Source organism: Dama dama, chromosome 24, assembly GCF_033118175.1.
Source record: "Dama dama isolate Ldn47 chromosome 24, ASM3311817v1, whole genome shotgun sequence".
NCBI lineage: Eukaryota > Metazoa > Chordata > Mammalia > Artiodactyla > Cervidae > Dama > Dama dama.
In genome coordinates, this window is record NC_083704.1 from 20,639,262 (window position 1) to 20,665,162 (window position 25,901).

Below are 25,901 nucleotides of genomic sequence, written 5' to 3' on the forward strand. Positions count from 1 at the left end.
ATTAAGCTGGAAAGAATCTTCTCCACCCCAGCTTAGATTATTTGGGGGAATTGTGGACTGAAATAAAAACACACAGCATAAGAGCTATGAGTGTCAGTTGTATTTGGGGACTTAACAAGGACTGTAGCCCAGGACACAGCTTCTCAGGTTGCTCTGAGAAATTCTTCCGAGGGGGTGAGCAGAAAGGACAGCATATATGTGATTTTGGAGAAGGATACTAGCAACCAAATACACATCTCAGTAGAAGGCGACTGCACCTCACGAGAAACAGACATCTTAGTTAATGAACTTGGTGTGTTTCCAAGTATGGGAGGACATGAGAACTTGGGTTCATAAAATTTTCTCCTGAAAACATCTATAACTAACTGAAGGCTTGTTCTGCCAGTTTCCCAGAGCCTAGAGCGCCTCATTCCTGATCTCCACCCTGAACTCCTCTCAGGGTGTGTTGAAGGTCAGTGATGGCAGGGGCGGTTGACTCAACCCCCACACAGCTGGATGGCGGGCCACCTGCTTTGGTTGGTGGAATTGGCTCAATCCCGTCTAGGCCTTTCACCGAGGATGCTCCTGATCTTGAGCGAGAGGAACTACAGCACCGCACCCCCTCTGCCACAGCCAGGTACCACCTGCCTCTCTCCCTCCTCCTGTCCTTCCAGGGCTCTGGCTTCAGCCACCAGTGTCCTTCCACCAGGAGAGATCACAGAACCAAATCACACAAGTGGAAGACGGTGGGGACCAGCCCCCCAAGCCAGCACCGTCCAGAGACAGCTTCCACCTTGCTTGCTCCAGCTTTGACAGGTGCTGTTCAGTCTGTGGTTTTTGCCACTGGAAGTCTCCAAAAGGCCCGGCAAGACCCATTCCTCTGGCTCACTTGCCATGTGAAACACCCCAGGCATGTGGCCAGAGCTTGGAAAATGTCCCCCCACACCCTTCTCTAAGTCTGACCCCAGGGCCTCACCCCCAGGTGAGGGTGACAGAGAGCCCAGAACCACACCCAGGGAGGACCTCAACCGCACGTAGAGAGCTTTGACCTTTGCTATTTCCCATCGGCTTTGTGGACTCATCAGAGGGACCAGCTGGGGAACAAAACTGCATTCACCGGAACTTGGCACCGGTTCCCTCATTAATCCGCCGAGTCACAGTTATGGGGCAGGGAGGGGCCGAGTGCTCTGACAGCCTTTCAGCCGCAACAGTGGGTAATGACCCGCCAGTGTTGTGCGTGAGTCACGAGCAGAGTGAGGTCTGGACTCTGGTGCAGCATCTCCTCGCCCTCACCGGGCACCCAGGTCTAGAGGACGCCCTTCCCTCCCTTCACGTGACTCCTGACTTCCTCTGGGGAGGCAGGTGTAATGGACACACAGATCGGCCCAGCAGCTACATAAGCAGTGTGACCTCAAGTTCAAAGCCGAAGGTCTTCCTTCTGCCGCAGGACCACGACCCCCCAGATGGTTACCTTTGTCCCCCTTTAGGGGATGGGCACATCTCCTAGCAGCTCTGGCAAAAGTGAGCACCTGGTCCAGACGCTTGGGAAATACTGGGTGAGGGCAGCCTGTGCGTCTCTGAAGCAATGTCCCTGGGCCTTGCTCAGATGTCCCCCTCTCCATTCAGGTAGCAGCCAAGGTTAGTTCATCAGTCAGCTAAGCCCTGGGCAGAGGCTGGCATGGGTCTGTTTTACTTGGGTGGCAGGGAATCACAGACCGCCTCTGGAGAGGCAGGGCCTGTCCATCTCAGAGGCAGATCCAAGGGCAGGAGGGATCCTCAGCTGAGGCCAGGCTGTGGAGAGAGCTGGGGGGTGGCGGGGGGAGCCCCTCCACAAGGACTGAGGAGACACGGGGCCCCAGACTCATGCTGAGCTTCAGGGGAAAGCCTTGTCCCCTTGTTCCATCAGCTGCCCCATTTACCTTGTGCCAGACTCAGGGCAAAACCGTCTTCACGTGAATTCAGTTTCCACATGGACATCTAACGCTCAGCGAGGTGAACTGCCCAGAAACAGTTGAGCTGGAATTTGAGCCCTTATCTGCTTGGAGCCTAACTGTCCCCACTTTCCAGAACATTCCCCCACATTTAGCCACAGATCTGAGCAGGTTTTGGGGAGAGAGGGAGAGAGGAGGAATGAAGGGGGCCAGCTCAGAGGCAGAGAGGAAATGGCGAGGTCCAGGCTCGGCGGGAAATCCTGGTCACATCTACAAACGCCGTTAGCACAGAAACGGAACCATTTTAATGTCAAGGCCCAATGCACCCCGCCCCGCTCCTGATGGCCAGGGTAGAATACATTTTCAGTTGGCCTTTAAATTACATGTTCTTTCAGCAGCTGGAACCTGCTGAAAGACCTGGGAAGCCTGGGAAGACCCAGAGGTCTTCCTAAATTAAGCCTTTGAAATAAAAATAATGATAATTTCAGGTAACAAAGCCAATATGCTTCTAGAAGTATATTGTAACTAGAAGTCTCTTGACCTCTGAGACCCATACTGTTCTTGCTCACCTGGCCCCTGTTTTTAGTGGACTTGCTGGAAGGAGCTCCAGAGAAGAGGGTAATGTCCTCATAAAGTTTGGGCCGGCAAATGAAGAGGAGGGAGGCAACCTGAGCAGAAGCTGATGGCCACACATCTGGCAGTGCCTGCCAAGTCCCTGGACAGTCAGCTTCATCGGGCTCTTCTGCATTCCCTGTGGGCTTCCTCTGCTAGGGGGTCACAGAGCATTCTGGAGCTGTGTCCACTTGGCAGTGTAGGACTCGCCTCCCTGCTCCAAAGTTCCCTAGGGAAACTTCCCATGCAAAACAAGCCGAAAATGCCTGCCAATCGCTGGGACAGTCTCTTCCAGCTCTGCCTTGCTGGGTGACCTTGAGCAGGTTACTTAACTTCCCTCCTGTTTTCTTATCTGGGAGAGGAATAGGACACCAACATAACCTACCCCCTAGGGTCGTGATGGGAGTACAGTGTTGTCAGCAGAGTTTACAGATAAGGACTTAGACAGGACAAACACCTTTGCCCAAGGTCATGGAGTGTAGCGGCCAGGGCTTGAAGACACCTGGGCCTGCTCCAGGCACGGTTAGGAGTCAGGCCACACCTCCTCCCAGAAGCCCTTCAGGCCTGAATTTCTATCCCTGACCTCTGCTTAGGTTGTTTGGGATTGAAACCGGGGCCACACTTAGTCATGTTCCCAACTCCCATGTGGGTGGGTGGACCTTTACTGTTGTTCATCAGCAGTTGGTGGGCCCAGTAGGGAGTTTGGCCGGAGAAGTTATACCGAGGAAACTGAAATGTGAGAACAAGATTAGAAACGGGGTTGGGATGCTTGGGCCCGGGCAGGAAGGGACACATGCCCCCAGGAACACCTGTGTTCTCCCTGGCCTTTGAGTCGCCTCCTGGGGGGACAGGCTCCAGACATGGCGATGGGGGAGGCAGGCATGCGGGGCCCACATGTGGGTGACTGAGCCCGGCCAGTCCTCAGGGATGTAAGCTCATTTAATCTCCACAGCAACCCTAGGAGATGCTGATCAGTGTGCATTTTACAGACCGGGAAGCTGAAGTCCATTAAATAAGGTGCTCAGAACCGAGGAAGATTTAGCCCCGGTCTGCCGGGCCCAGAGGCTCTGGGTGACAGCTGTCCTCGGCTAGCAGTGACCTGCACTTGCCCAGCCTGGGTTCCTTCCCGTGGCGAAAGTCTCATAACGCTTTGACCCAGAGGCTCAGGGAAACTGAGGCAGAGCTGGGCTTCCAGGAGGCGAGGGATTGAAGAGGAAGGAAAGAGGGAGACAGAAAAGGAAGAGGAACAGAAAGAAGTGATCGAAACAGGGAATTCAAAGCCCTCTTTCTACAGCCCACTGAGGCAACGCATGAGAGGCAGCTGGAAGCAATAGCAAACAACATTGCAACTTGCTACCTGCTCGCAAAACAAGAAGACAGACCTGTTCACCAGCCACAGGAACGGCTGCTTTCCTTTATCCTTTCTCCGGGGGCTCAGAGATGGATAAGCTCAGGGGAGAAACATGAGCAGTTGGTAGGAGATGGTAGGAGACTTGGGCTGGGGGAGAGCAGGCAGCCCAGAGCAGAGCTGGGTCAGATTCATTCAGACCCAGGGGGACCTGCAGACACTGGCTGATGGGATAAGGCCACGACACACACAGACAGGATGCGGGGTTGGGATCATCCTCCCCAGGTCTCCATCCTGGGTCCTCCTCTCTGCACCCCAAAGCTGGGACCCTCGCACCCCACCCCTTCAGGGCCCCTGCACTCCCTGCTGGCTCGCATTCTAGCTTTGACCTTGATTAGATCAACAAAAGACACTGGGATTGCCTTGACCAGCTCCCACATCCCTTTCAGGTAGAGTAGGAAGGTAGGTAGGAGTTTTGTTGCGGTCCTCGGCAAGTTTACTTTTTGTTTCTGTGTGACTTTATATCTGCCCAAAGGGTCTAGAAGCCTCACAGGGCTCCCTGGAGGACTGGTCAGGCCCTAGCAGGACCTCACTGATACCTCATTGTCCCAGATGGAGACCAGGAAGAGCCGGCCTGAGAGCGAGGTCAGTCGGGGCCGTGTGGGTTGAGGGGTTGCTGCTCACGTCCATGGGCTGAACTTGGGGGCAGATCCGCTTTTTGCTGGGCAGAAGTCAGGCTTCTCAAGATGTTCCGTGGCTGGGAACTCCTGGGTCAGATCTAGGTGGAGCCTCTGGGTGGTGGTGTGGGGAGGGGGGCGGGGCTGGTCAATGCTGATGGGCAGAGAAACCCCGATCACCAGGGAGTTCCTCCTAACTCAGCCCAGAACAGAAGGAAAAGCAAGTCCAGCCACCAGAGGAGTAAGATAAGGGCGAGCAGTACAACGGGGTGGGGAGAACGTTCTGGCTCTATTGCCCCTGGGAAGCCAGGAGGGGATGTTTAAGGAAACTGCAAATAGATCCCCCCATGCCTCTGTGGACCCCTCCCACCTGCTCCAGCCAGGACCAGGGATAGAACAGGGGAGGGAGGGAGGCGGGACCTTCAGCCCAGATGCTCTGGGAAGGGACCCTGGGGCCGAAGTGTGGCAATTCCTCCCTGTGAAATAAGGACGGTTGAAGACCCAGATGCAGGGTCAATCACTGTCAAAGTTCATGATTCTAGAACGGGCCAATATGGGGAGCCTCAGCCCCTGGCAGCTTGGGGGCCCTGCCTGGCCTTCTGCTCCCAGTGGGCCAGTCACTCTCTCCTGGGTGCCTGGGTCATATCCCAGAGGGAGTCCACGTGATTGGCTTGGCTCAGATGACCTTTCCACTTCATGGGTCAGCCACCAGCAATGGGCGAGGCTCCCCTGGGACACCCTTCACCCAGCCATCCCTGGGGATGGTTGGCAGGCATCCCAGCTGACGAGGCTGGCCACACCCTAGGAGCTTGCCAAGGCTCAGGCTCGGTCCTGACCACCATTGTCTAAGCAAATTGGGGACCAATGTGGGGCTCAGCGACCTCACCATGTCCCCTGGTGGTCCCCCATCCAAGAATCTTTGACCATGTTGGGAGCACTTTGTTGGTTCTGATATTTTTCCTGTTTGTCCTCAGTAGAGGTGTATGCAGGTCAGGAAGCAACAGTTACAACTGGACATGGAACAACAGACTGGTTCCAAATAGGAAAAGGAGTACGTCAAGGCTGTATATTGTCACCCTGCTTATTTAACTTATATGCAGAGTACATCATGAGAAATGCTGGGCTGGAGGAAGCACAAGCTGGAATCAAGATTGCTGGGAGAAATATCAATAACTTCAGATATGCAAATGACACCACCCTTATGGCAGAAAGTGAAGAAGAACTAAAGACTCTATTGATGAAAGTGAAAGAGGAGAGTGAAAAAGTTGGCTTAAAGCTCAACATTCAGAAAACAAAGATCACGGCATCTGGTCCCATCACTTCATGGCAAATAGATGGGGAAACAGTGGAAACAGTGGCTGACTTTATTTTTCTGGGCTCCAAAATCACTGCAGATGGTGATTGCAGCCATGAAATAAAAGGATGCTTACTCCTTGGAAGGAAAGTTATGACCAACCTAGATAGCATATCTAAAAGCAGAGACATTACTTTGCCAACAAAGGTCCGTCTAGTCAAGGCTATGATTTTTCCAGTAGTCATGTATGGATGTGAGAGTTGGACTATAAAGAAAGCTGAGTGCCAGAGAATTGATGCTTTTGAACTGTGGTGTTGGAGAAGACTCTTAATCCCTTGGACTGCAAGGAGATCCAACCAGTCCATCCTAAAGGAAATCATCCCTGAATATTCATTGGAAGGACTGATGTTGAAGCTGAAACTACAGTACTTTAGCTACCTGATGGGAAGAGCTGACTCATTTGAAAAGACCCTGATTCTGGGAAAGATTGAAGGCAAGAGAAGGGGACGACAGAGGATGAGATGGTTGGATGGACATGAGTTTGAGTAAACTCCAGGAGTTGGTGATGGACAGGGAGGCCTGGCGTGCTGCAGTCCATGGGGTCGCAAAGAGTCGGACACGACTGAGCAACTGAACTGACTGAACTGAGGTCATAAAGTGGGTTCCCTTGTGGCCTAGATGGTAAAGAATCCACCTGCAGTGCAGGAGACACAGGCTCAATCCCTGGGTCGGGAAGATCCCCTGAAGAAGGGAATGGCAACCCACTCTAGTATTCTTGCCTGGAGAATCCAATGGACAGAGGAACCTGGTGGGCTACACTCCATAAGGTCACAAAGAGTAGGACACTCCTGAGCAACTAACACACACACACACACACGCACACAAACACATGATAAAAATGCCCCTAAGAAACTTCACGTGAACAAAACTGCATTCTAAGACTTTGGGAAAAAAGAAAAAGGACCTGAGATTTGTAATAGGCATGCCATTTGTGTGCAGTAGGATGGTCCATAGTAGAGATCTTCCAAAGAGCTGTGTGTCATTGTTCTAGCTTCGATCAGCCGCCTGGATGACAAAAGTGATGCAAACCACAGCTCGCCACGCAAACCAGGAAGCTCGCGGGCCATTAGGCTGGGAGGATTGAGAGAGTGAATGTGTGTGAAGCCCTGAGAACAGGTCCCAGCATACTGTGAGTAACCGTGTCCTCCTGTTCTACAGTTCGGGGGTGAAAGGGGCTCTCCTGGTGTTTTTCTATTCCACCACCTCTCTCTGTTGTCACAGCCCATTCTGCCCATCCTGCGTGGGCAGGTGCCATCATTCTGAGCCCTGGTCCTCCCCGCCTTCCACCCTGAGCTGAGTTCACTCTCCTTGCTCACAGCCTCCTTTGCCAAGCAGCAGAGACTCAAGCCTGCCATCCTCCTGCCCCAGGGTGCAGACAGGGACGCTGCTCCCCCATCATGAACTGCACGACACGGGGCCCGTTGCCTGACTTGTGCCTCAGTTTCCTCCTCTGTGAATGGAGGTGAAGTATCACCTCCCAGGGCTGATGTGAGGTGTGGTGCCAGGCATCTGAGTGTCCTATCATCCTCTGCTACTTTTATTATGAGTAGTAGTATCGTCACAGAAATTTTCTTAGCTTCTCCAGGGACCAGCTCCTCACCGTTGTTGCTTCCTACGTGACTGACGTGACCTGGCCCATATTCATTCATCTGAGTCCTCAAATGTTTACCGAGTGCTGACTGTGTGCCACTCCCTGGGCATATAGGGATGTGAGAGATGTTCAATGATCCTTTTTTTTTAAATTGAAGTGTAGTTGATTTACAATATTATATTGGGTTCAGGTATGCAGTATAATGACTCAGTATTTTTACAGGTTATACTCCATTAAGTGATTGCAAGATAATGGCTATAATTCCCATCAATATACCCTTCTTGCTTATCTATTTTATACATTGTAGTTCATATCCCTTAATCCCATATCCTTAACTTGCCTCTCCTTCTTCCCTGTCAAGTGGTTTTTTAAAATCTGTTTCTTTGGGATCTTACTGTCTCTACTTGGTCATATTGATGCTGGAATAACGTCTACCCCTTAGCAGGCACTTACCCTGTAATTATATGCACGTTTCTCAGTCAGACCCTTACACTATCCCGGGCCTGACTCCCTTATTTCCAGCTAAGGACTCTGAGGTGCGGGGAGGTCAGGTGACTTGCCCACACTACTGAGCTTTGAATAGGGGCTGCTTTACCCCTAAGCTCTTTACCACACCCTGGGGGGACTTCTTTTGTAGAGCCCACCTCCCTGTTCTCGGGGGCCGACTTCCCTGGGCACACTGAGACCCTGCCTCAATTCTAGCCCTGAGAAACTGAACACCCTTCATTAGCATTTGGCCTCAGCCACCAGAAAACCGTTCCTGTGATCGGGAGCATCAGCAGTCCTCTCCTGCCATGTGCCTGTGTGTATTCAGGTTGTCTTCAGAGGTGCTGCATGGAAACTATTAGCCCGTGAGCTCAACAACTATTCAGAAGTGGCCTTCAAAGAGGCACACACATTCCATGAGTTGTTGAGTGTGAAAATGGCAAATGAGGGTCCAGGTTCCAGGCACGGACTTGGGGACAAAGCAAATGCCATGTATATCCTTGAGCCCACAGATAGCTGGGAGTGGGTCATCTGGGAGGCGCTCATGAGAAACGAAACCAGAAGATGTTGTTTTTCTGACTTTAGATCATTTCGGGCACAGAGGAAGAGCATGGGCAGCTGGCCCAGGACCCACCGTGTCACCTGAACCAACCAGGAGAGGTCCCTGCTCACCCTTGAAGATGCACTTGCCTTTGTCATGTACAGAAGGCCCAGACCTACTGTCCTTCCCCATGGGTTCTTTCAGCTCGCTGGTCCACACACAGTGAGCTGAGGGCCTTGGTACCCAGCATGGTGCAAGGGCCTGTGGGGGACATGTCCACAGTCTTCAGGTAAACTAGCTCTTTGGCCTACTCTTTCTGTCCTTTGTGTGTTGGATTGTCACAGTGGCATCTAATGCAGCATTTTGCAAAATGTAACCCACTGTATTAAAAACATGCCTTCCCTTTAATCCAGCAATTCCAATTTCAGGAATGTAGCTTTAGAATCAAGCATGTAAACCGATTTGGCTATAAGAAGGTTCAGACAATGTTTCTTTTTTAAATTTTTTGTTTGTTTTTGATAGTAGCAAAGGACTGGGAACAATAGGAGGTTGGTGACCAAACGACAGGTATACCACACAGTGGGGTGATATTTGGTTATTAAGATGATTTTGTAAAAGTATATTTACTGAAGGCAGAGTCCAGATATGTTATTAAGTGAAAGGAGCAGTTGTAAACTATACCATGATCATATGGCATGATCTTCTGTGTGTGTGTATGTGTGTGTGTGTGCGCCCACATCTCTCTCTGAATAGCAGTGTCTGCACATGACCTGGTGTCTGGTGTTTCATTGTCCTGACAAGAGCTGTGCAGGGCCCCCTGGTGATTCGCTGGAAAAGTGAATCACCACTTCCAAGGGTCTAAAGGGACCCTTTTGTCTTTCAGAAGGTGTGTGTTGGTGGGGGACGGAGTGGGTGGGGTAGCTTATTTCCCCAAGATGCTTCCATCCCAGTGGAGGCAGTGGTATGACACCCCTGGACTCCCTCCATTCCTCCTGCCCCCATCCTTGTCACCCTCCCGGGAGCGAAGGGCTTGGAGCGTGAGTTTGGAAGGAGAAGAAGCTGGGCAGAAATCACCGAAACCCTCTTGGGTCTGTTCTCGCATGTCATAAATCTCACAGAACAGGCCATTTGGTCCAGTTCTGCCATGGGGGTGAGTGAGATCCCTCACTCTGGGATTCAGCGTTTGGAAGGACGTGTAGCCAATACAGTCGTGTCTCTCCAACTTCAGTTCTCTCTGTGTCAGTGACCTTCTGGTCCCCTCTGCCCTACTATATACCTTTGTTTATGACTCATTTGGTTCAGGGCTCAAGTGAGGATGTGAGAAAGGGGATGTGATTCGCTGGCGCCCCTCAAACCCCTTAACATTCTGGGCCCTCTTTTTAAAATAAGCAACACTTCACTGTCAGGGAGTGGGCGCAAAGAAAAGGTCTCAGGCTCTCCCTTTTCTTTCTCTCTCTTTTCCTTCTTTCTGCTTTACATAAGCTTTTTTAAATATATGCATATGGTTAAGTTATGAAAGAAAATATCTTTGTGGGTCCAATCCAAATGATTTGGTATGAGTGCTACCTGAGTCTTTAAGGTTTACTGAAGATGTTCTGTCTATATAAGCCCCTGATGCCTATAACAATATACTGAAGGATTTTCTTAAAGAGAATGGGAATTCAGGGATAAACAAATCAAATCCTAGAACAGCTGTGTAAATGTAAATATATAAGACTTTTCGTGTATATGGCTCCATTTGACTAGTAGAAAGAACTTAAGGTTGATGATTGTGTACACAAGTCATCTTCTCTCAGAAATGGACAGAGAGCAGTTCTTTAGAATGGTTCTCGGGGGAAATGAGAAGTTTTGAAAAGCAGTTTTGGATCAAAGGCACTTTCAACGTATACTTATGAGTTAGTGCCTATCCAAGCTTCTGTGGGTACCTCAATTCCAGCTTCTCCAAAGTCAGGCAGCAGCTTTGTCCTAAGCTTATACTTAGGTTTGTCCAAGCTTCACAAAGCTTGATAATCTCATACATTTCCTCTTTCTAAAGCCAAACAGATATTTTTGGTGACTGTGTAGAAAATAGGTGCCTACAACCTGCTGGGCTCTGTCACCCATTGTATCATCCTATTGCAATAAATGACTATCACTAAGAACCTTCTGTTATTTCTCACTTGAATTCCAGCATCAAGACAAAAACATAAGTGAGCGAAAACTTTTCTTATGCTGTTATCAGTAGGCGAAAACTTATTCATCTAAATCCTTCTTTGTCCCTTGTGACAGTCTTTATTTTAAAATTTGTTTTGTCTGATATAAAAGCCATTCATTCACTCCAGCTTTCTTTTGATTTCCATTTGCCTGCAATACCTTTTATCATCCCCTCACTATCAGTCTGTATGTGTCCCTCGATCTGAAGTGGGTCTCTTGTAGACAGCATGTCCATGGGTCTTGCTTTTGTTTCTATTAAGCCAGTCTGTATCTTTTGGTTGGAGCATTTAATCCATTTACATTTAGGATAATTATTGATATGTCTGTTCTTATTGGCACATTTTGTTAATTGTTTTGGATTTGTTTTTGTAGGTGTTTTTTCTCCCTGTCATCTCTTGTTCTCTTGTGATTTAATGACTCACCTTAGCGTTGTGTTTGGATCCCGTTTTCTTTTGTCTGTTATAGATATTTGTTTTTTGCTACCATGAGGTTTTGATATGGCAGTCTGTACATAAACAAGATTGTTTTAAATTGATGATCTCTTCATTTCAAATGCATTTCAGTATCCTGCATTTGTACTCTCATTATCTCACAATTGCTCGTTTTGATATCATATTTGTGTGCAGGTCATTTCCTACCTCTGCTGTATGCTTGCCTTTTTCTGGTGATTTTTCATTTGTAATTTTTTTTTGTAATTTTTTCATTTGTAATTTTCTTGTTTCTAGTCGTGGCCTTTTCTTTTGCACCTAGAGAATTTCCTTTGCTGTGTATTGTAAAGCTGGTCTCGTGGTGCTGAATTCTCTCAGCTTTTGTCTATAAAAGTTTTGATTTTTCCATCAAATCTGAATGAGAGCCTTGCTGGGTAGAGCATCCTTGGTTGTAGGTTATTCCCTTTCATCACTTTAAATATATTGTGCCACTCCCTTCTGGCCTGCAGAGTTTCTGCTGAGAAATCAGCTAATACATTATGGAAGTTGCCTTGTATATTATTTGTTTCCTTTCCTTTGTTCCTTTTAATATTTTTTAAAAATATTTTTTATTTTAAATTTAAAATATTAAAATTTTTAATATTTTTTAATATTTAAAAATTTTTAATGTTTTTTCTTCCTCTCTAATTTTTGTCAGTGTGATTACTGTGTGTCTTGGCGCATTCCTGGAGTTTATCCTGCCTGGGACTCTCTGTGCTTCCTGGACTTGGGTGACTGTTTTCTTTCCTGTGTTAGGGAAGTTTTCAGCTGTTGTTGTCTCCTCAAATATTTTCTCAAGTCCATTCTCTCCTCTCCTTCTGGGACCCCTCCATCTGGCTACTTAACATGTTAAAACCAACTTTGATACGTCTCCCTACCCCGGGGCCTCCCGCAGTCTTCCCCAGCTCTCCATTCTCTAAATGATGCCTCTGGGTGACCTTGGAATCACCTTCAACCTTCCTCCTCCATCTCATGTTTCAGTTCCATCTTCAAATACATTAAGACACCATCTCACCTCACCACCTCTGACACCCTCCTGGTCCAAACAACTGGCATCTCTATTGCAGTAGCCTCGTCCCTGGTCCCTGCTCCTACCTTTCCCCACCTGTATTAACCTCAAGGTTAACTCAGATGGTGTAACTCCAACCCCCCGGTAGTGACACTCCAGTCCCCCAGTAGGGTACCATTGGAGAACAGCCTGATCCTTACTCTGGCTGTCAAGGCGCTGCACTGTCAGGCTGTGTGACCTCCCCGTCTCACCTCCTACTCCCCATCTACACTGTCACTCTCTTCCAGCCACACCAACCTCCCTACTGTTCCTAGGACGTGCCTGGCTCGCTCCCACCCCAGGGCTTTTGCACGTGCCGTTCCCTCTGCTGGAACACCCTGCCATGGGGTCTCCAGATGGCTTAGTTCTTTGTCTCCTCCAGCCTGTGGCTTTCAGGCTCTCCCTGAGCACCCTCATTTAAAATTTCTGCCTGCCCAACACTCCCAGGTGGCGCTAGTGGTAAAGAACCCACCTGCCAATGCAGAAGACATAAGAGATGTGGGTTCGATCCCTGGGTCAGGAAGATCCCCTGGAGGAGGGCATGGCAACCCACTCCAGTACTCTTGCCTGGAGAATCCCATGGACAGAGGAGCCCGATGGGTTACAGTCTGTGAGGTCACAAAGAGTTGGACACAACTGAATTGACTTAGTACGCGACACTCCCAAAGCCCTTTCCCCTGTTGCGATATGTTCATGTCTTTTATCTCCACACGCTGTACTACTTTTCTTATTTGTTTATTGTCTGTCTGCCCCAATTAGAATGTCAGCTGGACAAGGGCAGAGATGTTTGTTCTCTCACTGCTGTTTCCCCAGCACCTGGAAGAGTGCCTAGCACATTGTAAGCATTCAGTTGATATGTGTTGAGTGAGTGAATGAATCTAAAAGGTGGGTGACTAAGATAGGCTTCTTTTATGAGAAAAATAAAAGAAGTATGATCTACTGTGCAGCAAAATGTTATGGAGAAGTTCACACCAACACACAGAAAAAAAAATTAGGCTGTGTTGATACTAGAACACTATAGTGATTTTCTCTGAATGAGGGGCTGCAAATAAGTCTCTCTCTTTCCCACTGTTGTTTTTAATAATCTACAATTATTGTTTGTGTAATGAAGTAAAAGTAGAAGAATAGTTTTTTGAAAAGTGGTGCTTGCTATAAATTATAAGACGCTCAGGGGCAAGGATTGTGTGCAGGCACATGGGCATTTCTGTGTTCTTCAAATAGAGACTTTCCATAGGCTGAGACTCTCTACCTCTGGCAGGACAGCTAGTTCCCTATTCATCAGGTGCTCTTTATACACAACAACTGTTGCCCCAGAGTGTTTGGACTAGTGCATCAGTCAAGCTGACGTTACCAAGAAAGGAAGAGACACAATGACTCAGACAACCAGTGGCCGCCTTGCTTGGGTCCCTGGCTAGCATGGCCCCATGAGTAACCAATCATAAGCTTCATTGGGCTCTGTCGCTGAGAAAGCATTTTCACACTCATCATGTTACTTGATCTTTTTTTTTAAATTAATTTATTTTTGGTGGCACTGGGTCTTCGTTGCTCTGTGTGAGCTTTCTCTATTTGCGGAGTGTGTGCTCAATCACTTCAGTCGTGTCCGACTCTTTGCTTCCGCACGGACTGTAGCCTGTCAGGCTCCTCTGTCCATGGGATTCTCCAGGCAAGGATACTGGGGTGGGTTGCCATGCCCTCCTACAGGGGATCTTCCTGACCCAGGGATCGAACTCAGGTCTCCAGCATCTCCTGCATCACAGGTGGACTCTTTACCGCTGAGCCACCAGGGAAGCAGGGGCTATTATCTAGTTGTGGTGTACAGGCTTCTCCGTGTGGTGGCTTCTCTTGTGTGGAGAAGGGGCAGAGGTTTAGTAGTTTCAGCTTAAAGGCTCTAGGGTGCACGGGCTTCAGTAGTTGTGGTGCACAAACTTAGCTGCCTTGCGGCATGTGGAATCTTCTTGGGCCAGGGATCAAACCCTTGTCCCCTGCATTGCAAGGCAGATTCTTAACCACTGGACCATGAGGGAAGTCCATTAGTTGATCTTTGTAACAGCTTTGTATGTTATCTGTCATTTCCTTCCCCCAGGCAGCTTAGGGAGTTTAAGTATTTGTCCAAGATCTCATAGGTGGCTTCTCCCACAAATAGCCTGGAAGTAACAGATAGGAGTTGGTCAGCAGACTTGTCTAAAAGGTGTAGCACTGGGGATGAGCTGATTACAGCTAGACCCTGGATATGCTTAGAGGAAACTGAAGTGGAGAAGTGCAGTAGGATTTGTTTTGGAAAGGAGATACAATGACTGTTATCCTAGCAGCATGGGTGTGTTTCTTGGGTGTGGGGACTACCTTTGTTTGGGAAAAAAAGACCTTAATACATGCTTGGGGTAAATGTGAGGTCTTGATATTGAAACCACTCAGCTGTACAAAAAAAAAAACCACCCAAAATGTGGGAGGCATTTTTTTACCACTAGGAGAGTGTGGGAGGGCATAATGGAGAGAGGAAGAAGGAGCAGGGGAAAGGGCAAGATGGAGAGAGGCGGGAGGGAGCGGGGAAGTGTCCATGTCCGGGGCCAGAGGCTGCGTGAAGATCAGAGATGCTCTTCTGTTGGATTTTGAAGTTGTGCTGCTGTGATAGAAATCTGTTCTCCCCTTCTAGCCCTTTCACTTCTGTAATATTTGACACATTCTGCTCAGCTCACAGATATTCTGTGTGAGAGAGAACCTTGATATCCTTGATGAGAGTTGTGGCACGAAATAGCACAGAGTACCGACCGCACACATGAGCAAAAGGCAGGCCAGGGCAGGGCATGGGAAGACAGAAGGAGCCGTGACCACAGCAGCTCCTGAGGATGTGCAGAGATCATGGCAAAGGCCCTCGGCTTCTGAAGGTCATGGATCTGATGACTCAAGCCAGCGTTACCCAGATCTCCACCAGGTGGGGAGAGGTAGCCAATAATCATAGTTACATCCAAAAAGAAAATACTAGGGTTGACATTTAGTAAAAATTTATTTTCCCCTCTAATCAAGTTCCTTTGCTTAGTCAAAAAGCAAGAATTAACAAGTGCAAAGAGCAGACTTGTTCCCTGCCCCATTTCCCACCTTTCTTGGGATTAAGGCTTAATGGACACTTTTCTTTAATAGACAGTGTCACGTCATTAGTCCTACAGAAGGTCTATTTACCAGGGCGGATTTTCAGATTCCAAAGAACCTGAAGAATGCCGCACAACTAAGTAGCATTCGGGTTTATCCATCAGTCCCCTGTGAGTTTGTTCAACATGGGTCAGTTTCCCTGTTTGTTCCCATAGATTTGTAACTGCCAGCACTAGACATAAGCTGGGATTTTCTGTTGTAAACCTCTTGCTCTGCCTAGGGCTGGGCTCAGGCGCAAGGCTGCGCATGGCTCTGACCGTATCAGAAGGAACACAGGGCCATGCTTTTAGATGAAGCATTCCCATGAGGCAAGCCCAGAGACATCCTCCCCATCCTTTCTCATTTCACCCTGTCCTCATCATTCCTCTCCAAGGCGTCTGCAAGAAGGGTCTGTGCCCAGCTCAGCCAGGATCTGTTTTCCAAGAGGTACCCTGGGACCACAGTGGGGACACGCAGTCACAGTTGTCATCCGACGGCACCCTACAACGACTGTGATAAGAAGCCACTGTTTCCAAGTCTCGTTCCCCATCCTGTAGGGCAGGAGCCTGAGGCATCTCAGCATAGGGCTGCTTTGGAGATGAAGACACAAGGCAAGCTGACCCACCACCTTGGCCAGTGACACCTGCTTTGCTTCCGCCATAATCAGCGCATCAGAAGAGCAGTCTCAGGCAGGTGCCCAGAACTGGGGAGGAATTTACCTCAAAGAGCAGTGCCCTCTGACCAGCCAATACTGTATCTCCCTCCACTCATCTTCAGAGGTGCCTTTCTCAGCGCAAATCCATGAGCTGGCAGGTGAGTTTGACCATCTGTCACTAGGGATTTTGATTCCCTTCCATCAGTCCCCCAAAGCCTTATTCAGTGATTTCAATCTTAAAAAGCATTTGAATGTCCATCCATGCGTTAATTCATCCGGCACTGAATTGCCTGATATTATGAGGCACATGGTGAAGCCAGTGGGCTGGGGTCAGAGGAGAAGACTGTGCTGCCCGCCAGAGGCTTTGGGGCTGCTAGAGGGCAGAGGATGTTGGACGAGCCCGTGTGAGGAGACAGGAGGGGCTCTGACAGTCGCAGCCGAGAGTCTCTGTGTCTGAGGACAGGATGTCCTCCACTCCATGTGCGCCTCCTCCCTCTGTCCCTTTCCACTTCTGTCTGTCCCCAGCTCCCTTCTTATTTCCTTTTCCCTTCCCCTCTGTCACCCAGGGACAACCTGTCCCCTTGCTCCAATCTTCCCTCCATTCACATACAAAATTTTGTCCCTCCTCCGATTCTCTTTTCTCACCCCACCCCCATCTTTCCTACACATCAGCCAGTCTCTGCAAACCAATGGAAATTCTCCCCAATCAGAGGCAAGGAGGAAGCATCCATCCCCCAAAATACAAGGAACAGAACCAGCGTGGAGAACTGGAATCATGTCAGACATCTCCCAGGGGAGAGAAAAAGGCCACAGATGATAACAAAAATGTTGCTCGCTGCCATGACAACCACAGCCATTCAGCCACAGTACCAAGGGTGTGGAGGCAACAAAATCAATTGCATGTTTATTTCCCCAGCACAACCAGGCTGTCTAAGCAGGAGGAAGCCAAGAAGGAGATGCCTTCACTCCTCTGCCCATCACCTGCCAGAGAACCAGGATACTTGGTGGCAGCTGGCTTACCTTTCCCCAAACAGCCATCTGTTGTGACATCACTGTCAGCTGAGCCTGACTCGTCATTTGTATCAACCGGCTTCCAGAGTGTGCCGTGTGCCCAGGTGAGGAGGCTCAATCCCGGGCTGGCGTCAGTGGCCCCCATCTTGGGGCACATGGCCAGCATGGATGGGTGGCTGCAGGGCCCAGAAGGCTCAGTGCAAACAAGATTATGTCTGTGGTCGGGAAGGTGGGAGGTGGAGCCCCACCTAACAAAACAGGAAGCAGCATCCTTATTAAGAGTAAAACCTAAACCCAACAATGAGAAACAGAGTAATCAATAGGGGCCCTGTCCCTGGCCTCAGCCCACATCACACAACTGAAGATTTAAAGGGCCAGTTAAGAAAAGGGCATGAGGGGATGACGCCAGTGAAGGTGTTCGTCGCTCAGTTGTGTCTGACTTGTTGCGACCCCTATGGACTGTAGCCCGCCAGTCTCCTCTGTCCGTGGGATCCTCCAGGCAAGAATACTGGAGTGGGTTGCCATTCCCTTCTCCAGGGGATCTTCCTGACCCAGGGATGGAACCTGGGTCTCCCGCATTGTGGGCAGATTCTTTACTGTCTGAGCCACCCGAGGAGCCCCTTTCTGTCCCAAGTCTTTAATAAATATGGACACGAACATCCTTAAGCTGTATTGTGAGCTGGGCTGGCCACAGAGGCAGAGGCAGACTGCTTCTCGGGGGTGGTGACTGCCCTTTCCAGAGAAGCTGCCACCTGCTCTGAGGGCATTGGCAGGTGCCGGCAGCACCCAAGGGCCCTGGGCCTCTGATCTCCAGTTGCTTCTGCACTGTTAGGAGGACAGAGGAGGCTGAAGCCACCTGGGCACTCTCTCCCCATCCTCTATTCCTCTCCATCACCCTAGGGATCATGTGGCTTTCAAGGGTCTCTGCACTGAAATAATATTGCCAAGTGCCAGACGTCTCAAATTGTGTGAGGTATTAGCAGAAGTACAACAATATTGCCTGCCGTTAGGAAACTCCTTTAAGAGAATTCATGTGTGCTGGACATTGCAGAAGGTGGAACAAGGAGGTTGAGATGGATTACACTGCTGCTGCCCATCCTATTAAATATGTCATGGGTTCAGAGCCACATGGGCGTTTGTGAATCCCGTTCCTCTGTTGGCTAAATGGAGCTCGATCTGTGTGTGGATCAAAGAAAAGCTACTTATCCCTACTGGATATCTCCTTCTAATTCACCAGCATTGTTCAGGAGGGAAAGGTGAAACAAAGGCTGAATTCATTCACAGACAGGAGCTTCAGAGCCCACACATCAAGGAGATAGCTCAAAACTTCAAAAAACAGCTCTGACCTAAGTTTTCCAACATTTTATATTTTCAAAAATCATAGGGAAAGGATGAACTATCCAAAAAGAACAAATTTCACTTCAATTTTTGTTTAAATGCCTCAAAGCAAAAAAAAAAAAAAAAATTCCAGAGTTCTGTCTTTCTTCCCACTGCTGTCAGCTAGGCTGGGAGCCTCTTGTGTTCTCATCTTTTCCCACCTTGTGGTGAGGGTCTACCTCCCAAACAGGTGAGGGCTGAGACTAATCAATATGACAGTTGCTCACTGCTTCAGCATAAGAGAAGTTGAACGTTTATATCCAAACATCTTAAATTTACCACACCACCACATGGGTCCAAAAACAAACAAAACAAAAATTGGCTTTAAAACAAATGCCATTAGAAGACAGTTTCTTTAAAATTTATACATACACCTACCATATGTCCTATCTCTAGGTACTTATCCAAGAAAAAAGAAAACACATGTCCATACAAAGACTCTTACATAAATGTTTATGACAGTTTTATGTGTGATAGCCACAATTGAAACAATCCAAATGCCCATCAATAATGAATAAATGAACATGGTATAAATGAATAGCCAAACAGATTGTGGTATATCCATACATTCGAATATTACTTGGCAATGAACAAGGAGAAACTAGTGATATAAACAACAGATGCATGAGTCAAAATAATTATGCTGATTGAATGAAGCCAGACAAAAAGAAATTTATATAAAACTTTAGAAAATGAAAACTATTGTAACTAAAAGCAGATCAGTGGTTGCCTGGGAGGAAAGGTCCAGGGAACCAGAAGGACAGATCATAAAACAAGTGATGGATGTGTTTGTTGTCTTCAATGTGGTGATGATTTCATGTGTCAAGACTTGCCCATTTTAATACTTTAAATGTATTTAATAGATTGTACCAATTATGCTTCAGTAAAGTCATTTAAAAAGTTAAAGACTGATATGCCATATCAGTCACAGGGAGTAGATATATATCCTTGCCTTAAATAACTAGATAACCAGAAAAAGTATATGAAACAACATTGATAAAAGTATATGAAACGGACAACATTGGACGACAGTCAAGGCAAGACTGTGAAGGGAAGCTGGCAAGGTGCCTCCTGCAATGGCACCAGCTCATTGTCTAGAGAGAACTCAAATGAAGCTGATGGGCTTGTGGACTTGAGCAGAGTTCAGAGTTGTTGGAGACCAAGGACGTTCACATTTTCAGGGCAGAGTGCCAAAGAGAAGGGAGTTCTACACACGGAGAAAAACTCTGTTGTCTCGTTAGAAACCTCATCTTTGATCTCTGATCATTGACTGCATGTGAAAAAATTCCTTGAGGCAAGAAAAAGAAGCATCTAAAAGGAGCAGATGAACCAATTTCTGGAGTTTTTACAGGGCTGCAAATCGTTGGCATTCTCACCAGCCGAAGTGCAGACCCTGTATCACATGGGTTGTGTCCTCAGAGGGTATTGCCTTAATCACAGTGCTAAATTAGTCCTCGACTAAATGTTGTTCTGGACAAAGTTGAAACGCAAGCCCTGAAAAGATTAAACTGTTTCCAGGTAACTGTGAGCAAGAGCAAAGTCCAATACTCTCTCCAGGAATCAAACAAAATCTGATACCTAATACTGTAAAATGTCCATTACCTAACATCCAATAGAAAATCACCAGGCGTGCCAAACAGCAGGAAAATATGACTTGTAACTGGGAGGAAAAAAATAGAAATATGCCCAGAAATGGCAGAGATGATGAAACTGGCAGGCAAAGATGTTAAAATCGCTATGATAAATCTTATAAATATATTCTAGGATGTTAAAGGAAACCATGAACTCAATTATGAGAGAAATAGAAGATATAAAAGAAACTCAAGTGGAACATCTGGAGGTGGAAAACACAATAGCTGAAAAACAAATTGTGAACAAAAATCATCGTCTCATTGTTAGCGGAACTCACTTTGAGCCTGTCAAGTGATCATTGAATCATCTCTTCCTTGGAGACGCTTCCTTGGCTGGGACAAACTTAGTATTCTGTGTTCTCCCAGTGCTTCAACCTCGTCTTCCAAGTACTTACCATGGTTGTAATAGTTCCATTATCCATGAGACGACACACTGCATGTCTGTAAGGTCCATGAGAGCAGGAGCATGTTTTTGTTTACGTCTATGCCAGTGCCTGGAGCATTGCCAGACCCCAAGAAAAGCACTCAGTAAATATATTTTGAATGAATGAATGAACTGCTGTCATCAGCTTTGCAGTGGATTCAAATTCAGCAGCTCTTATCTAAAAGCATCACCTCTGACTGTTCATCAGCATAGTGACCCTGATTGACCATAAGCTAACAATTCTCACATGGCTCCAAGAAATGTTCTGCCTGCAGGCATGCTTTATTATGAACAAGTGATTCACTGAGTGACCTGAAGTGAGTTGCTTAATGTCTCTGACCTTTGGTTTCCTCAGCTATTGCATGAGGTTGTTGAAACAGAACCTGGTTTCTAAGAACCCCCAGCTCTGATGTTCCAGGACGCAGTTATGATCCAGTCTCCAAAAACGCTCCTCCTCCCCGCAGGGTCCTCAACCTCCTTGTCCCTATGCCCCTGAATGTGCTCTCTCTGCCTTGCATCATGGCTTCTGTGTAGCCGCCATGCAGAGAATCGTGTGTGATTTCTGAAGCCAAGTGTCATGAAGGGCACTGTGGCCTCTGCTTTGGCCTCTTGGATCTCCACCCACCACGTCAGAAGAACACTCAATCAGCCCTTGGGGAGAGGTCCTCATGGAGAGAAGCTAAGGCCTCCCGCCAATGGGCAGGTGAGCAAAGCTTCCTGGGGCCAGACCCTCCAGCTCCAGTCAGACATTCACTTGACTGCAGCCCAGGCCACATGTGACCTTCACTTAGTGGGAGATCATAGCTGGATCCACCCAGCCAGACTACTCTTGAATTCCTGACCCACAGGACCCATCAGTCAGTTCAGCTCAGTAGCTCAGTCATGTCCAATTCTTTGCAACCTCACGGACTGCAGCACGCCAGGCTTCCCTGTCCATCACCAACTCCTGGAGCTTACTCAAACTCATGTCCATTGAGTCGGTGAGAGGTACTAATTGTTCACACTGGTTTTTGTTGTTGTTGTTTTTTTGAGGGGATAAATATTTGCCATTTATCTGACCAAAGATTTATCTTGGATATGTAACTCGTGGCCATAAATTGATAAAGATACCAACAATCCACCAGAAAAAAATGGGCAAAAGATTTGACCAAGCACTTCCCAAAAAATGATAACCACCCTGGAGCAGCAAATGACAACCCACTCCAGTTTTCTTGCCTGGGAAATCCCATGAACAGAGGATCCTGGGGGACTGCAGTCCATGGAGTCACAAAGAGTCAGACACAACTGAGTGACTAAACAAGAGCAACATGGACTTGTGAGTTTCTGTTATGTAAGTACTGCAAGAAGCTAAATAATTAAAAGCATTATTTGTGATTTAAAAAAAAAACATAACCAAATGGGAATAAGTATATGAAATGGTGCCCCAACTTCACCACCCATGAGACAAAGGCAAGGCAAAACCACAATGGCTAAAGTCAAAACCCTGACAATGTGTACTGTTTTAATTACCTAAAATTTTAATTACCCTAAGTTTTAGGGTAATTTATTACGCAGCAGTAGGGAGCTAGTACACTGGTAGTGGAAGCTGGCCCTCCTTCACTCTTTCATTACCCCTGCTGTGGAGAAAAACGCTAACTCAGTCTCCAAAACAGACATCTTTCCCAATTTGGAGACCAAGTTGGGGGCTTGGAATCTTGATCAAAAATCTCCAGGAATACACAAGCCCCTCTTTCCTTTACTGGCCCCAGCAGGTCTAACACCACCCCGTCTCTACTACATTCTCCCCACTCTTTTCTTTCTTTTTTTCACCAGCAATTTTTCACTCAGTTTCAACTGTTTCACTCCCATTCTGCTTCTGATTTTCTAGGTGACCTTGGGATACAGGTCCTGCTCTCCTGAATGAGTTTTCCAAGTTCCATAATCAGCTTTGAATATCCTCAGAGTCCCTGTGGGCGCATGGCAGGTATTGAACAAATATTATTTACTGCCTTGGTCTAGGTCCTCTGGAAAGCTGACCCTTAGCAAGGATTAAGGTTCTAATGATTCGATTAGAAGGTACAAGTCTAGGGGGATGGAGGCGAGGGAAACAAAGAAATGGGACAAAAAGCTGTGCGATGCCATGTAACACGTTACTGTGGTGGTTTTGTTTCACTGTGAGTTCCCCCTGAGCTTCTAGGGGACACCAGGTTTACTCATCCCAGAGCTTGTCCAAAGAGGCGGCAAAAAGGAATCATGCTCCAGGGTCATTTATGGGAGAATGGAAGGTGGAGGAATGTATCTGCCCTGCTTCTGCTTCTACCTCTCAGGTTAACATTCACCCCCAAGGGGAGTTAGCTCCCTAGCATTCTCCAGCCCCTGATGACTGCCCAGGAAGCCAGACTCTATGCCTGTGGTGAGGAATTTAATCTGCGTTCAAAGGTGGAGGGTATCCAGGGGCAAGTGGGGCATCGGGTGAGAGAGGGAACAGTCACTGAGGAACCTGTGAAGATGTACAGGACGTGTGTCGCATACAGTTACCTTCTTGGCCCCGTTTCTGGTTCCTTAGATACTAGCTTGTCAGCACAGCTGTAGGAAGGCCTGGCTTCTTGTTCTGACTGCATCGGTTCCTCCAGTGTGTGATGTGGGTGGAGATAGAGTGAGGCTGCGTATTAATGGGAGCTGACCCTTGCAGGCTTCAAGACAGATGGACACACTCAACTCCCGGCGCTCTAAAATGCAGGACTTTCTACAGCCAGCTGGAGGGAAGATCTTATCTCTCAGCTGAGTGGGGTCTCTAAAACAGTAACACCCACTGGCATAGAAAATGCAATTAAAAAAAAAAAGAAAATGCAATTTAATGGAGTAGAACTGGAGTTTTTAAGCAGTCACTGGGCTGTTTTAGACAAAATTCAAAGGCCCTAAGGCAATTTTTTTTTTTTTTTTTGCTAGAAAGACAGGTGTTTCCGCCAAAGAGTTCTTTAGACTTCTTAGAAGCAACCCCAGGAAACATGTTGCAAGCAGTAGGTGGAGGCCTCCATGAACCCTCAGAATCCCAGTGTGCTAAGAGGGCAGTCCAGCTCTCATTAACAGATGAGGATGGATGGTTGGGTGATAGATGAATGGATGAATGGATGGGTGGGTGATGGATGAATGGATGGATGGATGGGTGGGTGGGTGGGTGAATGAACTGATGAGGTTACTGTTCAGTTTTGTAAAAACCCAAGAGGTGTTGTCCAGGCATTTAACACCCTTAAATGCCCATTTCCTAGAGGCAAACAAGGAAGTCATAGCTGTGGGTTTTTACCCTCTGAGTCTCTCCAACATGCATTTTTCCTGTCCCTGACACAGCCACCCTCTCCAATCCCCCAGCCTTCTGGCTTGTTATCAGCTCCATGCTGTCTCTTTGCATTAGAGTGACAAGAAGCAGCACAAAGCCGCCGACAGGAGTCTGGAGCTGTAATTTGCACTGACATTCACTGGTGTTATCCACTTAGTGCCTGGTAAGCCAAACAGGAGATTTGTCTGATTTTGATCCCAGGAAGAGAAATGACAGCGCTGCCCCGCTCCTGCCACTCAGAGCCGAGCGCCAGGCCAGTCCTCGGCCTGAGTCCTGGCTGACAACACCCACCTTCATGATGCTACATCGTTTTCCTTTCCTCTGGCTGCAGCTGCCTTTCAGACCTGACATCTGGCAAAACACTGGATGTGGAGCTGTGGCTGGGGGGTGGGGGGAGGCTATGCCATCCTCTCAGCTGCTGACAGTACTGACTACAGGTGGCCACGGGGCCTCAGAGGACCCTCTGGGGGATCTCAGTGCCTCCGGGAAGTCAGGCCCCAGTTGAAAATACCCCAACAGCCCTTCTTCTGCCTCCCCCTCCACCCTTAAACTCTCCTGGCTCTAAGAGAAATGAGGCTGCATGAGAGGTTTGTGAGAAGAACATCAAGGAGTCAGCCTGCAATGCAGCCCTCTACATAATTTACAAAATGAAGATGCAGGGCCCCTCGTTCAAAAAAGTAGGAAGAGTGTCATTGGAGGTCCTAAAACACAAAGCCTTTTACCTTTCTTTGGTGGTCTCTCTCTGATCTGTCATCGTGATTTTATTTGTGATGTAATGCTGCCCCAAGTATACATGCACACGTATTATTTATTAACATTAGCATGATCTTTATCGTTCATCTTTAGATTACACCGTGACGGTTCTAAATGCACACAGAACTCTGATGCGGCACCTCCAAGGTGACGTAGTTAGTATTTCATAAATGCACATGCATCTCTAGTTCATCTCTTCCAGAACAATGGAAATGCTGCATCAGACTCTTATTTCCTTGTTTCACTTCTCCATACACAGACGTTTTACCAGTGCTCTCTGCCCTCATCTTGCTGATGAGCAAGGAAAGACTCAAGGGAAAAGAAACTGTGGTTGCCCTTTCTTTCTACGTCCTCATTTTCAGTGTAAACAGTCAATACAGGGAAGTAGCATGACAATGTGGCTGGGTTCCTCGGCCTTTCTTAGGACACAATCGTCTTCTTTCTGCCTTTAAGGCAAGTTGAAGAGTGCTTACAGCGGTGAGGTGCGGTCCAAAGCCTATGTGTGCTTGAACCCACTGGGTCCTCTTGACAACTCCACATGACAGGGAAGGTACTTCTATTTTTCAGAAAAGAACTGGAGGCACTGGGAGGTTAAATGACTTGCCCAGGGTCTCAGAACCTGCCCCTGGCAGAGCTGGGATGCTGGCCTAAGCAGTCTAGCCCTGGAGTCCTCGCCCTGCCCACTAGGCTCACCTGCTGCTCAGGACAAATCAGGAGAAGACCTGGGGGAGTTGAACCCCTCTCCTTCCCGCTGTGTCCTCATTTGGGTCTATGTATCAGGGCTGGGGTGGGCAGAGCGTCTGTCCATTCCAGTGGGAATCCATAACATCACCTTCTTCAAAAGTTACCTTTGCTTGAGCCCAGATCAAGAGGCTTAACTGACATTTTATTTACTTATTTTTTTTAACTGACATTTTAAAGATGATGAGGAGAGTGAAGTTCAGCCTTAGAGTCTGCTGGGGCCAAATGAATTGGGGGAGGGCAGCTGGGATTCTGAAGAAACCCCTTCCTCGCAGCTGCTGTTGGGCTTGGGGGTGGGAGAGTTTGCACGGGAACCAGGCGGCAAAGCCCCAGCTTGGTTTTCCTTGTCCCTTAGTGAAAGGTACGCATGTGCGCGCACACACACACACACACACACACACACACGTGACCCAGCTCTGCCTCCAAGGCACGTTCTTAGACACCGTGTCCCTTCGCCACTCCCACGTCTCCTTTTTCCCAATGTGACTCAGACGTGGTTCCCACCCGCCACCTGGAAAGGCGTTGCCTGCAGGTTCACTGGGTCAAAGGAAAAGCCAGAGCCCCGGGCTGCAGACGTCAGCGGGGAGCAAGGACGCCGGGAGGAGGGAAGTGACAGCTCCCCGTGGGGCCTGTGTCAGTAGGG

The 25,901-nt window shown here is 48.1% G+C and overlaps 1 long non-coding RNA gene across 1 annotated transcript in view; it reads left to right on the forward strand.

Moving 5' to 3' along the window:
* Positions 1 to 25,901, forward strand: part of LOC133045672 (uncharacterized) — a 35,095-nt gene that overhangs the window by 1,159 nt on the left and 8,035 nt on the right. The window contains exons 2-8 of the long non-coding RNA XR_009690307.1: positions 386 to 616; positions 4,406 to 4,515; positions 5,525 to 7,030; positions 8,564 to 8,808; positions 15,908 to 16,163; positions 16,922 to 17,120; positions 22,316 to 22,411. This is a non-coding gene — a long non-coding RNA (uncharacterized LOC133045672). The remainder of the gene's footprint in view (positions 1 to 385; positions 617 to 4,405; positions 4,516 to 5,524; positions 7,031 to 8,563; positions 8,809 to 15,907; positions 16,164 to 16,921; positions 17,121 to 22,315; positions 22,412 to 25,901) is intronic.